Source organism: Emydura macquarii, unplaced genomic scaffold, assembly GCF_026122565.2.
Source record: "Emydura macquarii macquarii isolate MOO-44397 ecotype Brisbane River unplaced genomic scaffold, CSIRO-AGI_Emac_v2 contig_3305, whole genome shotgun sequence".
In the NCBI taxonomy this organism is placed as follows: Eukaryota; Metazoa; Chordata; order Testudines; family Chelidae; genus Emydura; species Emydura macquarii.
The window spans coordinates 6,912,788-6,926,144 of record NW_027133442.1 but is presented as its reverse complement, the minus strand read 5'-3'; the positions used below and the strand labels follow the sequence as shown (position 1 = coordinate 6,926,144).

Genomic DNA, 13,357 nt, shown 5'->3' with positions numbered 1-13,357 from the left:
TGCTGTTCTTACAAACTAGCACTCCGATCTTGCAGAGCCTTATGCCCATGCTTAACTTTACCCATGTGAGTAGTGCTAGTGAAGTCATTAAGCCACAGCAGGATCAGGGCCTGGGTTCCTTCTCTAAGAAAGCTGCAACTGTTGATTTATGGAAAGTGAGAAGGTGAGAAAGCAGGACTGTGCAGAGTAGGATCGAAGGCAGAGATGAGCCCAAGTGGGGATACTCAGATCCCTGCAAATATCAGAATTTGGATCCAACTGCTACCCCAAAGAGCCAAGAATATTTACTTAGATTGTAACATACAAGCCCTTTGTTCTGTGTTTGTACAGCACCTAGCACAATGAGGGCCTAGCCCATGACTAGAGTGCCTAGGTGCTACTACAATACAAATAATAACAATAGTGCTGCAAGAACCATGTGAGTCATTCTCTGTACTAAAATAGCAGCTTATTGTCATATAGCTACGTTCTTCTTTAGTTTTGTGATAGGTAAGTACTCTACATCAATGAAAAGAAAAATACCATTGCTAATAAAGCACCGCCTATTTCCAGTTACGCTCCTTCCCTTTGCTCTGGACTCTGCCACACATACTCACAGGAGCATTTCAGCTGAACTACTCAACAAGTAAGATGCCACCTATTGTCAAGGAAGGGTAGTGGTATCTGGATCATCTGTGATAAATGAAAACCTCACTGATGGAATCTGAACATTAAATGTCGCTCATTTGCTTTCTGTGTTAAAAGTTTGCAGGTATCAGAGGATTTTCAGCGATGGGGGTTGCATAACCTGTACCTCCCTTAAAGACTCTTTGAATTAATGAGATGTGGAAAATAAATGATCACAGCTGACTATGCCCCTGAAAATGACAGTCACCTGAAACCTAGGACATGGCAGCAAAGCATGGGACTGGCAATGATGATCAGCCAGACCCTGATCCTACAGTGAGCTTGGTTTGGGCAGAGTCCTGCACTCATGATAAGCCCTCACGGGTTAGAGTCTGTCTGTGCAGCCCTCATTGCAGGCCTGGGACTTGAGATATCTGGGTTCATAGAGATGGTACACAAACCCCACGGTACAGGAACGAACCAATGCAAGAAATATGTAGCAGAGAGAAAATAAAAATTGCTATGAAGCTCAGAGGTTTAAATTAGAGCTGGCCAAATTAGTCAGGGCATAAAATGCTATTTGAAGAATGGCTTCTGCTGGGAAATTGTTTGCAGACAAACTTTGAGTCTTGTGAATTTATTTATTTTCCATGTCTGTCTGGAAGTTTTAGGTGAACACCCAGTAGAACAAGTCATTTAATAGCAACACATCTTGCATGTACATTGGGAGGGCAGTTATGCTTAGCCGGACTCTGGACACAACTCACACATCTGCATGTATCGTACCCCCTATGTTTTATGCCCACAAATCACAGCCAGCCATCAGATAAGGAGAGGCAACAGCTGTGCTTGCAACTGGGGTGCATCTCAGAAGGACACAATCTTGGGAAGCTCAGCTTGTTTCCTGTTTCACCTGCCTGCTGAGAATTTGGCCCTGTGTGTTTAGGTAATATGAAAGTCCTGGAATACTAAGGACCTGAATCAGTCACCATTCATCTGATTGCATTTATAGGAACAAACAAGGCATCCTCTCCCACTACACTGCAAGCATGCTGAAAAGGCTGGCTTATATACAGCACCTTTCTCTCCGTGTCAGAGAGACAACGGAGGAGGGGGCTGCAGGGTAAGGAGGCAGGGAGGGAAGCTGAAAGCTACTGAAGTTTTATTATACATGATCAATATTTTAAAAGAGGACTAGTCAATTCAGGTGTCCAACTTGAGATACTTTAAAGCTCCCATCTTCTGAAAATCAGGACCCTTAAAGTGTCTGATATTTAAGGACCCAAAACCCATGTCACTTTTCAGAATCTCAGTCAGTAGTATCTCCTTCAAACCGGGCTACGTCTTTCAGACCTTGGCCTGTTTTTGATAAGCATCAGCACAGTCTGCATGGACTGGATTTTCCTAACCCTCTATCTCTTGCCAATGGAATGGTGTTGGAGCTCTGATTCTTCCCAAGTATTACCAGTCTGGGGACGTGGTTTCACATCAATCTGTGTTATCCATGCTATCGCAGCATGGCTCTTTGTCCCCAGCTAGTGGCTAGACCATGTATAGTGGTTTTAGTCATTTCTTGCCTCCAAGCTAATGAAGTTGGTCTTTTAGTCATGTGGTATGAGCTCCTGTTTTTAGATCCAGAGGTTCAGTCCCTGCAAACAATCACAGTCATGGCTATACATAAAAATAAATGATCTCTATGGGAGGTTGTTTCAATTGGAAAAAAAGGCATAGTAATCTGGGATTTTCAGAAGAGCCTAAGGAAGTCAGATGTCCACATCCCACTGAATGGCAATGGGCATTAGATGCTGAGCTTTAAAAATTGCAGCTGGTGAAAGGTGCCCTGGAAAGACTGCCACAGGTCGCAGGTATTCCCAGGACAGCGTCAGTGCAGGTCGCCTCACATGGCAGGGTGCCTTTCTCCCACTTCCATGTAATTGCCTAGGGAAGTTGTGGAATCTCTGTCACTGGAGATTTTTAAGAGCAGGTTAGACAGACACCTGACAGGGATAGTCTAGATAATACTTAGTCCTGCCATGAGTGCAGGGTACTGGACTAGATGACCTCTTGAATAAGTCCCTTCCAGTCCTATGATTCTATGGTAAGATAGTGTGTTCTCTGAAGAGCATGCAATCTAAATAGCCAAGACAGAGAGGTGGAATGTGTTCTGTCCAAGGTCACATTGCATGTCAGTGGCAGAGCTACGAACAGATCCCAGATCTCCTCACTTACTCTCCAATGCTCTAACGGCTGGCCCATGTTTAATGGCTGGATCTGGTTGCTTTAAGTAAGAATGAATGTGAGTGACCCTGAAGAGCTAGCTGGATTTACCAATACCAACACCTCTAAGTGACACTGCATGGCCAGATGCCCAGGAGGAGAGGGCTGAGGAAAGTAAAGATTGGCCTGTCATCCAGCAACAGAATCCATGTAGCTGGTCCTGCTGTCTTTCTTTGTCTGAGAAATCCTTGTCCCAGAATTAATTGTTGTAATGCTGGTAAGTGGTCTGAAGAACAGAGGATTTCCCTTAATTACATTCAGGATGGGTTACCCAGCTGTGGTCTCAATCTCTTTTACTGAGCAAAGAGAACTGAGGTCTTACAAACATTGTGTGAGGCCTTCAAACTGCACCACTCAATCCAAATTCTTGTTGGCCAATTCACATGGCAGTAAGTTGCCCGGAACCTGGCCCAGAGCACACACCTGTGGTGACAGATGCTTTGGGAGTTCTCCTCTCCCACCTTTGAGTACAAGGAGAACAGCTGGCTTAACCTGCCCTTACTGATGCATAATTTCTTAACCTCAGGTAATGGAAAGACTTGCACGTGTAAAGGGAAGGGAATGGCTGGATATTTTACCCTCAAAAACCAAAGAAGAGACTAAAAACCCTTTGTTCCTCTTTCTCTTACACTTAGCACAGTTCCATAGGATTCCTTATGGGCCTGATTCAAAGCTTTCTGAAGTCAACGTGGTTTTGCCACTGATGTCAATGGGCTATGAGTCAGGCTCCACAATGCAAAGATCCCAGTTTTCACATCTGGGCACATCCATGAGGGAGCTCACGTCTGCATTTAGACACCTGAACCAGCTCCTGAAACATCAGCTCGGGTGTTTAAATGCAACCAGAACTTCTCAATGTGGAGCTCGGTGCCCCAACTTAGCTTGAAAACTGGGCCCCAAACACTGGCTGTGGAACAGAAACCCACTTGTAATCCTGTCCTTCCACCAGGGGCCACGCGTTTACCATTGATCCAACGCTGCCACCTCTCCATAAAGCATTTACAGTCTGAACGCTCATCAGCTGAGCCAGATCAGTGAACTCCATCTCCTTGGTATTCACTCCTCAGCCCTCTGGGCACATTTTCTCCTTTCCTTCTGACCTGAACAATGTTTGGTTGGTGCAGCGAGGGCACTTTGGTCTGAACAAATCCTCAGATCAATGTCAGGATCATGAGATTCTTGCTGTGCCCGAGGACGAGGCTCTTTCAGTGCTGCTCTCTCTCTTAACTAGCCGGCTCTCCCATCACTCCTGGCAGAGGAGAGATGCTTCTAGCTGCAGTAAGCCGAAGCTGTGATATGCCATATATTATTATCTCACAGGAATATGGACACCCACACGCACTTTCAGAGTGAAGTCTCCATGGATTTTAAGTATGGTCAACCTTGGATTTACTCTCTCCTTATCAAGGTCCAGATCCTCAGCTGGTGTAAAGCAGTGTTACTCCACAGACTGCAATGCAGATTCTCTAAGGAATTTCAATGTAGAGGTACAGATTTCCACCAGATGAGGATGAGGCCCTTGATTTCTACTAGGAATCTGACTGTGATGGTTAATTGAAATGATGTACCATTTCTGATGTGCTCTAGCTTTTTAGAATGCTATTTGTAGTTTAATGACTCCATTGTAACCCTGTTGCAGTTGTTTCCTGGTGAATCAAGGAATGGCAAGAGAAAGAGAGGCTGGGGATGAACTGCCCTGAGTATCCCCAAGATGATGAGGAAGTTACCAGAGCTTTTCTTTTTCATCATCATTTGAAAAACTCATTCAAAACCAACTAAAAGGCAACGGGAAAAAACAGACAAAACTAGGAGAAATTCCCCATTAGCCTTGTGAGGATCCTGCACACTGCTTCCTAGAGCAGGCACCGTGATCTGAACAGAAATAGGGGAGGGAGAGAAGACCTCAGCTGATGACCCTCGCCCCCTTACCTGGCATTATTTTCCAGAAGGGTCTGTAACCCCCTTCTCCTCACTGTGTTTTCAGGGTAACTGTCCTCTCCAAAGCTATGCCTGCACAGCAGCTGCAGGTGCACATCTCCCCAAGCTAGTGCACTAAAAACAGCACTGTGGCCACAGCAGCCTGGGTGGCAATTTGGGCTAGCTGTCTAGGTATGCACTCAGGTGGCTATCCTGAGCTACTGCCAATGCCACTGCAGCTACGCTGCTAGCCAGTACACAGACGTCTGCCCCGTGTGCGCACGGCAGTGCTTGCATGCAGCAATAGAGGAAGGATCAGGCTGCAGTGTCCAATCTGACATTGCTCTGTGCTTATTTAACTTCTCCTATCGCACCAAACAGGAAAATAAAATAGTCACTCCAGCACTGTTCTCGAGCTAGGAGATACAACAATTGTCCTGCACGTTGGAAGCTCTGACAGGGCATCCTGAATCCGTAGTGGCCTATTGCTATACCATAGATTTTGCTCGTGTGACATGGGGCAAGTCACTGAGTCTCCGCTCCTCCTCTGTACAATGGGGATAACAGCACTGCCCTGCCTCCCATGGGTGTGATGAGGATAAATACATATGTTACAGACTGTGAGATGCTCAGACACTATGGTCACGGGGGCCAGACAGTAGAAAGATTAAAAAAAAGTCAGACTCACTGAAAATTGTTCTTAAAGGGGCTACTTAAAAATGAAGACATTCACAAACTAATTAACAGATTTACTTGAAACATTAATGAAAACTGGCTGAGGCACTCTGGAGCAGGAAAGAGGAACTTGTTATTTCATTATGTGACAGTATGAACAGACACATGGAACAGTGTTGAACATCTGAACAATACTGGTGCACTTTGTGCAGAACTATCTATTGCACAGCTGATGTGATTTTTGGAGTGTTGTGATGTAAATAGAGAAATCTCAAACTTCTATCTAAGTAATTTAGAGTATATGATCAACTCTGTATCTTAGTCTGGTATATGTGCATGGAGATGTTAACACTGTGTTTGTGATTTGGTCCCCATTCACCAAGGTACTTAAGCACATGCCTAATTTGAAGTGTGTGAATAGCTCCACTGAAGCCAATGGGACTACTGATTGCTTAAAGTTAGGCACGTGCTTAAATATTTTGTTGAATCAGGCCTGAGTGTAATAGAAGTGGGATTAGTAAATTGGAGTGGCTGAATACTGGGTTAGCATCTGTCTGTTGGTACTTATATGGGCTCCATTACTACTGAGTTACAATCACTGATGATTTAGCTTCACAACACCTTGGTGAGGGAGAGCAGCACTATTATCTCCATTTTACAGATAGAGAACTGAGGCAAAGAGAGACTAAGTGACTTACCCAAAGTCACGCAGGGAGTGTTTAGCGCATCAGGGAATTGAACCTGAGTCCCAGGACAGTTATCTAAGCATTAGACCATCCCTTCTCTCATGGCAGTCAGCTAGTGCTTGGAGACACTGTTTGCAAAAACATTTTGGTGGAAATTTTTCAACAGAAAATGGTTTTCATCTAAATTTCACACACACACACACACACACACACACACACACACACATGCATAAATCAGCTGCAGTTGGATGTCAATGCTGCCTTTGCTTACATTTCAGTGATTGCACTGGGAGGAAATAATGCAAAAAGCTTAGTTTGCTCACGTGTAATGAAGTCTGTGGGGTCTCTCCTACAGCTGTCTCAAAAGGACTAAATAGCTCTTTCGGAATGCGAGATGACAATGTAGAACCTTTCCCTCTGATCCCTTCCTCTCCCACCACCACAGGCTGGTTGGCCCCTTTCCCCTTGTAGTTCATAAAAAGGTTTGGAATCAGTATTTGCCCTGTGAAGTTTTCTCAGAAGCCAACTGGAATGCTGCGCAATTTCTTCTTTATTAAGGCCAGATTGGCTGCAATGAGCTGTAGCAAAAATGCTGCTCTTGGTATCTTCTCCAATGGTAGCATTAAGCAGCTTGCCCTAACCAGTGCTTTTCTGTAGTCCAGTGAAATTCTCTTGATTATCCTTTCAGAGTTATGTGGCTCAACACAGAACAGGGGACAGCATGAACAGAGATGCATGGGACTCTCTTTACCCTTCCTTCCCTGTCTTCCTTAGGTCTAGGGTAAAATTTTCAAAAGCATTTCAATGGTTTAGGAGCTGAAACCACATTTTCAGTAGTGACATAGGCACATAGGATTATAAAACCCCAGATTTTCAATAAGATTCAGGCTCTTAAGGCCTTTATCTTCAAGGACAGAGTTTCCACTGATTTCAATTTCCCATTGATGTCAATAGCAATTAGGTGACTAAATATCTTTGAGGATCTGGGCCTGTCTACACTTAAAAGTGTTGCTGCTTTAATTATCCTAGTAGAGTTAAAATGGAACAATCCCCCTGTAACAGAGCCAGTTATACCAGTACAAAAGGGGTTATATTTGTGTAGCTTATTCTGGATAAGGACATGGAATGAGTTAACTGATACCAGGCACCTTTACACTATGTGGTAAAGTCAGGCCAGATGGCCACAAAAGGGTATGCCAAGGCCGGGGTGTGAGCCCAAGAATGCCAAAAGTCCTTTTTCCTGCAAGCAGAGGAGAGATTGCTGCAGGGCAATTGGAGACACCTGGACCCAATAAAGGGCTACTCCAGGTGTACTTAAACCCTGCCTTCCTTAAGGGGGGAGCTAAGCAGGAGGAAGCTGTCAGAAGGTTTGTGGCAGCTGGAGGACAAGCACCCCTGGCTAACAGATGGGGTTTCTCTACAGCCAGAGGAGCAGGGAAGGAGAAAACCCTTGGCCCTAGCTGGTAGGAGGGAGCCATGCCAAGGTACCTCCCTGGGGAGATGGGGTAACTGACAATTCCCTGGCTCACTACAAGGGGCAGAAGTGTGAGACCCACTGGGGGAAGCTGGCTGTTTGCCACAACTGCTATAACTTTGTCTACACTAGGGCTTTTACCAGTATAACTATGATAGACTTGTGGAGATTCTCCCCCCAAACAGACATGTTTATACTGGTAAAACTATTAAGGTCAGACCAGACTTAAGTTGGTTTTGAAAAATGGGATATAGGCTCCTGTGTCATGTAGGTGCTTTTGGAAATATTACCTAGTGTTCCCTATTCTATCCCATTTTGTAGCTGGCCCATTTATCAGAGAACATCAACACAACAGTGCTGAGAACATGCTCAAAGCTCTTTGCAATTGTTCTGTTTTCTGCCATGTGTTGAGCTGAAGGCAGATTGCATATGGTTGAGCATTGCCTGGAGGTTCAACACACCTGGCTCATCTACTATGTCTAAGTACCTATTTGTGAGATGCATGCTGCACCCTCAGCCACTATAAAGGTCAAGTGAGATATAATCTTACATTTTTCAAGCCTATAAAAGGAGGAGATAGTATTTTAATATTAATTATTCAAAGAAAACACACTGTAGTGACTAAATATTAAGCACAGCATTTTACCTGCATTCTGGATTGTAGGATTTTCCCTTGGCATTTTGCTGACTTGCTCAGTTTGGTTCATTATTAGGTAATGAAGAAAATATTAAAAAAAAAAAAAAAAAAAAAAGTATTACACTGTCTTCAAGGTTTTGCCTGGGTTTTCACAGACCTGCACAGGGCTGGGTGTTGCTCAGCTTCACAACTTTCACGAGATACCTTGAAAGATTCCCTCCGTCAAACACTAGGGGAAAACAATCTCCGCGTATTGCACTGGGGAATGAGGGACAGCTAGTCTGGTGAGTAATAACAGGAGCTCTGCTCTCTGCTTTTTTCTTTTTATTCTGCGCTAGAGTGTCTGATTTCTGGAGATGTCATGCAGAGCATGATGACACACATCACATGATACCATGGCAGTGCTAAGGTCAGTAATATTGTTTTCTACAGCCAGGTGGTGGTAGCATGATTTCATAAGCATTTTTGTAGAAACTCCATATGTGGCTACTGACCCATCTCAGGGCCTGATCACCCCCTTCTGTAGGAAAACCCACAGGTAGCAGCTATTGGGTGGAAATCACAGTGAGATTTCATCCTAGTCATTCTATCAGGGAGTGGGATTTGCCACAGTGCAGGTCCCCAAGTGCCACACCCATTCTGGTATTCCTGCTCCATGGAAAGGTGGCTCCAGGGGCTTTAAAGGAGTGTTTCTTGCTCGGCAGGACTGGTGTAACAGGGTGTGCTGTCCCGTGAATGCAGCCTCCATGTTCAGCTCTCTTCTGTTCCAGCTTTCCTGGGGGTTGGCAGAAATCTGGAAGATGGCAGTGCTGGACTCGGAGGCTGGCTTAGAGGGAGTATACCCTGTTTCACATGCGCATGGGAACAAGCACCAGCTTAGAACAGTGGCAGCAGAGATTTCCTTTTTGTTAGTTTAATCACATTCTGAATACCACTTCATTATTATCTATTTTAAAACCTAATATACAGGGTGGTTTGTTCAACGTCTTCATTAATGATCTGGAGGATGGGGTAGGTTGCACCCTCAGCAAGTTAGCAGATGACACTAAGCTAGGGGAAGTGGTAGATACCCTGGAAGGTAGGGATAGGATACAGAAGGGCCTAAACAAACTGGAGGATTGGGCCAAAAGAAATCTGATGATGTTCAAGAAGGACAAGTGCGGAGTCCTGCATTTAGGACAGAAGAATCCCATGCACTGCTATAGACTGGGGACCGATGAGCTAGGCAGCAGTTCTGCAGAAAAGAACCTGGGGGTAACAGTGGATAAGAAGCTGAATATGAGTCAGCAGTGTGCTCTGGTTGCCAAAAAGGCTAATAGCATATTGGGCTGCATTAGTAGGAGCATTGCCAGCAGATCGGGGGAAGTGATTATTCTATTCGGCATTGGTGAGGCCACATTTGGAGTATTGTGTCCAGTTTTGGGCCCCCCATTACAACAAGGATGTGGAGAAGTTGGAGAGAGTCCAGCAGAGGGCAACAAAAATGATTGGGGGCTAGAGCACAAGACTTATGAGGAGAAGCTGAGGGAACTAGGCTTGTTTAGTCTGCAGAAGAGAAGAATGAGGGGGGATTTGATAGCAGCCTTTAACTACCTGAAGGGGGTTCTGGGGAGGATGGAGCTAGGCTGTTCTCCTTGGTGGCAGATGACAGAACAAGGAGCAATGGTCTCAAGTTGGAGTGGGGGAGGTCTAGGTTGGACATTAGGAAAAAGTTTTTCACTAGGAGGGTGGTGAAGCACTGGAATGGGTTACCTAGGGAGGTGGTGGAATCTCCATCTTTAGAGGTTTTGAAGCTGCGGCTAGACAAAACCCTTGCTGAGGTTAGTCCTGCTTTGAGCAGGGGGTTGGACTAGATGACCTCTTAACGTCCCTTCCAACTCTGATTCTATGATTTGTTAGTTTTGTTCAAACCTTTCCCCAGCAAAACGGCACAGACATACTCAGGAGGGCTACAGCGGCTGAGGCACTCAGGCCCTAGTTTCGAGGAAACTTGCAGCTTTTTTTGAATTGAAGGCTGAGATTCCATAGCAAGCACATGATGCCAACAACTGGGGCTTTAACAAAAACATCAAATATCACAACTCACCATAAATCCCAAGTTGGCAACACTGGGATTTTATTTTTATTTGTGTGCTCAAACTGTACCCATGCACAGGTTACACTGGCAACCAGTCAGCCTCCTAAATGCTGTATTTAATTTCTTATCACAGATTGGACTGCAGCCACCTTCTTACAGAATAGAGTAGACAGGATGCAACATGTCATTTTGATTTAAGTGGCCAAGCTGCTGGCATGAGGTAAAGATACCTTTATTGACAATCCATTATTCAGCTTCTAAGACCTTTGTCTGTGTTTCAGATGAAGACAACATCAGTGTTCACTGCAGAAACTTGTATTCAGCTTAGAGATCAAATTCAGGCCACCCCCTTCCTTTTCCTCTTTCTGACATACAGCTTCCCTGAGAGAGACAATGGGAACTCAGACAATTAATTTTAGAAACCTGTTTGCTCCTCTATGAAACTAAACATGTACTCTGCTGTTGTCTGTAATAAGATGTACCTTCACAGTAATAATTGCTGTAACCTTTCAGATAATACAAGCTTACCCTCTTTACATGCACCTGCCGAGGTTGTCATGACAACACTTCTCAAACATGAGAAATCATTCTATTATTGAAATGGTGTCATCCCAAAATGAATTTTAATGAATGAGAGCCAAGAGAAGGGAAATTTATGGAGGCTTGTAAATTATTTAACAAAGTTTGCCAAGTTAAAGCTGAATAAACCACACAACAGGAACCGCCATCTGAAAAACATTGCCACTCAATGTCCAGAATCTGGAGTATAAAGAGTACTTAAAATAGGCTTGTTCTGGAATGATGGCAGCTGACCCACGATTAAGGCTGCAACAAAGTTTCCATCATAAACCTAATTTTTGCTTCCCTCACTCCAAAAAACAAAAACTCCCTTGGAAATTAGTGCAGCTTCAAAACTGGTAGGTGAGACCTGCGGCCAAGTTAGAATTTTGCTTCAGCTGTGAAGTGGATTGGACAAGTGATCCTACAGTAATGTAGCCTAAAAGTTTAATGAATCTTCTAAATACTACTTACACTTCACTGGGAGTGGAGGAAGATTCTGCTTTGCAGCATCAGTCCCTCCTTGAGGACACAATCTAACAGCCATTGGTGTTACAATGCTGTGCCCATTAGGTGGCTAGTCAGCAGCTGAAATTGAACCTACAACCTCTGGCTTGTAAAGAATGAGGCTTATTCTACGCTGCTGGCAGATTTCAGCCATTATCCTATCCATTCCATTATCCTTACTCACTCTCTCTTAAATCTTTATAAACAGATTTACAGTGAAACAAGGATATATCTCAGTGCTATGGTGATAAGCTACGTGCTGATCCTGAGCTGAATCATCCAAGCTTGTGCGTGCACTGTTCCTTTGGGGACAGCAGCTTTGGTATTTTTGTGAATGTTCAATGGAGAAGGGGATGCTTTGAACGGGATTGGGAACTGGGGATCACCTATGGTTAACTGCAAGGCAAGGTAAGGCTGGCCTAGCCCAGAGAAGACAGCTCCTGGTTATCAGCTCCTGAGCACCACCAACCTGTTGGTGACCCAAGCTAAGTACAAACAAGTGTCCCTCCCACCGGTGGCAGGGGAGTAACCAGGTGACTCTGTCCTGGGTACTCCGAGAGAGTGTCACAGCTTCCACAGCTGGTTAGTGGAGTTTTTAGTTCAAGCACATTCAGGGTTTGAACTTTGCTGATGGTGCAAGCTAAAGATCGTTATGGCCCAGATACTGCAGAACAATTAAGCATGTGCTTACGACCATCCGTACTCAGCCAAATAGCTATGTGCATACTTAGCTTTCAGCTTTTATTTGCCTTGGAAAGGGAAAAATTGTGACTTGGCCAAAGGGACAGATCAGCCAACTGGCCAAGGAAAACTGGCTCCAGAGGAGGGTAACTCAAGTAGCCAGCACACTCCTGATGGAGGGGTAACCAGTGACAGGATCAATGATCCAGGCCTGACTGTGGTGATTCAGTGCTAACACAGTAATAAATAATATTACTATTACTGTGATTATTGTTTTTTACTGAAGTGCAAGCAGCTGACTTGAGGGATTGGAAGGTAACAGTCATCTAGCTATCCTGTGTCATGTTTTCCTTGCCCAAGACAAAACATGTATTTCAGTCTCCATTACTCCATTTCAGACTAAGAAAACACCCAATATAAAGTCCTCGAGACCCAGTGTGCACACGTGCACTTCCTCTAATGTTCTGCATGCACAAAATGGCAGCTGCTTCTACAATAAACTGGGGACTACTTCTGCATATGAAAGCACAGCATATAGGAAACACAATGATGTTGTCTTTCAGTGCTAAAGCAATATATCATACAAGATTAGGGTTGGAAGGGACATCAGGAGGTATCAAGTCCAACCCCCTGCTGAAAGCAGGACCAACCCCAACTAAATCATCCCAGCCAGGGTTTGTCAAGCCCGTGCCTTAAAAACCTCTAAGGATGGAGATTCTGCCACCTCCCTAGGTAACCCATTCTAGTGCTTCACCACCCTCCTAGTGAAAAAGCTTTTCCTAATATCCAACCTACACCTCCCCCACTGCTATTTGAGACCATTGCTCCTCAGTAGTGGCAGATGACAGAATAAGAACAGCCTAGTTCCATCCTCCCTGGAACCCCCTTTGAGGTAGTTGACGGCTGGATGTACTATTCTAGGTGTTGACATAGGAAACATCTGTGCTACAGCGGCTCAGCTGCAGTGCCTGTACCTGTGCTGCTGTAGCATAGACACACGCTGAGAGCAAGTGAATTGTAAGACTTGCCAGTCTCAGACCTCCTGAGTGGTAAAGATCTTTTGGCTTCTTGCTTCATGTAAGAATGGAACTCCCCAGAGTCACAACTCTGAAAGGAGAAGAGAAGTGCCAGTTGCACCGTTCCTCCTGAATCACCTCAGTCTCCTACAAACTGCCCAAGCTCACTTCCAGCTGCCCAGAGGGGCAGTCTCATTTTGCTCTCATAGGGATGTTTCGTGAGATCAGTCTTTGAGATTGCACATC

At 44.7% G+C, this 13,357-nt stretch overlaps 1 protein-coding gene and 1 long non-coding RNA gene across 6 annotated transcripts in view; one reads left to right on the top strand and one right to left on the bottom strand.

Annotated features, from left to right (window-relative positions):
- Positions 1 to 13,357, bottom strand: part of SLC8A1 (solute carrier family 8 member A1) — a 329,809-nt gene that overhangs the window by 93,022 nt on the left and 223,430 nt on the right. The window lies entirely within an intron of this gene.
- Positions 7,511 to 9,189, top strand: LOC137143234 (uncharacterized). Its single transcript, XR_010917132.1, has 3 exons — positions 7,511 to 7,645; positions 8,611 to 8,681; positions 9,043 to 9,189. It is a non-coding gene; the product is annotated as an uncharacterized lncRNA (long non-coding RNA).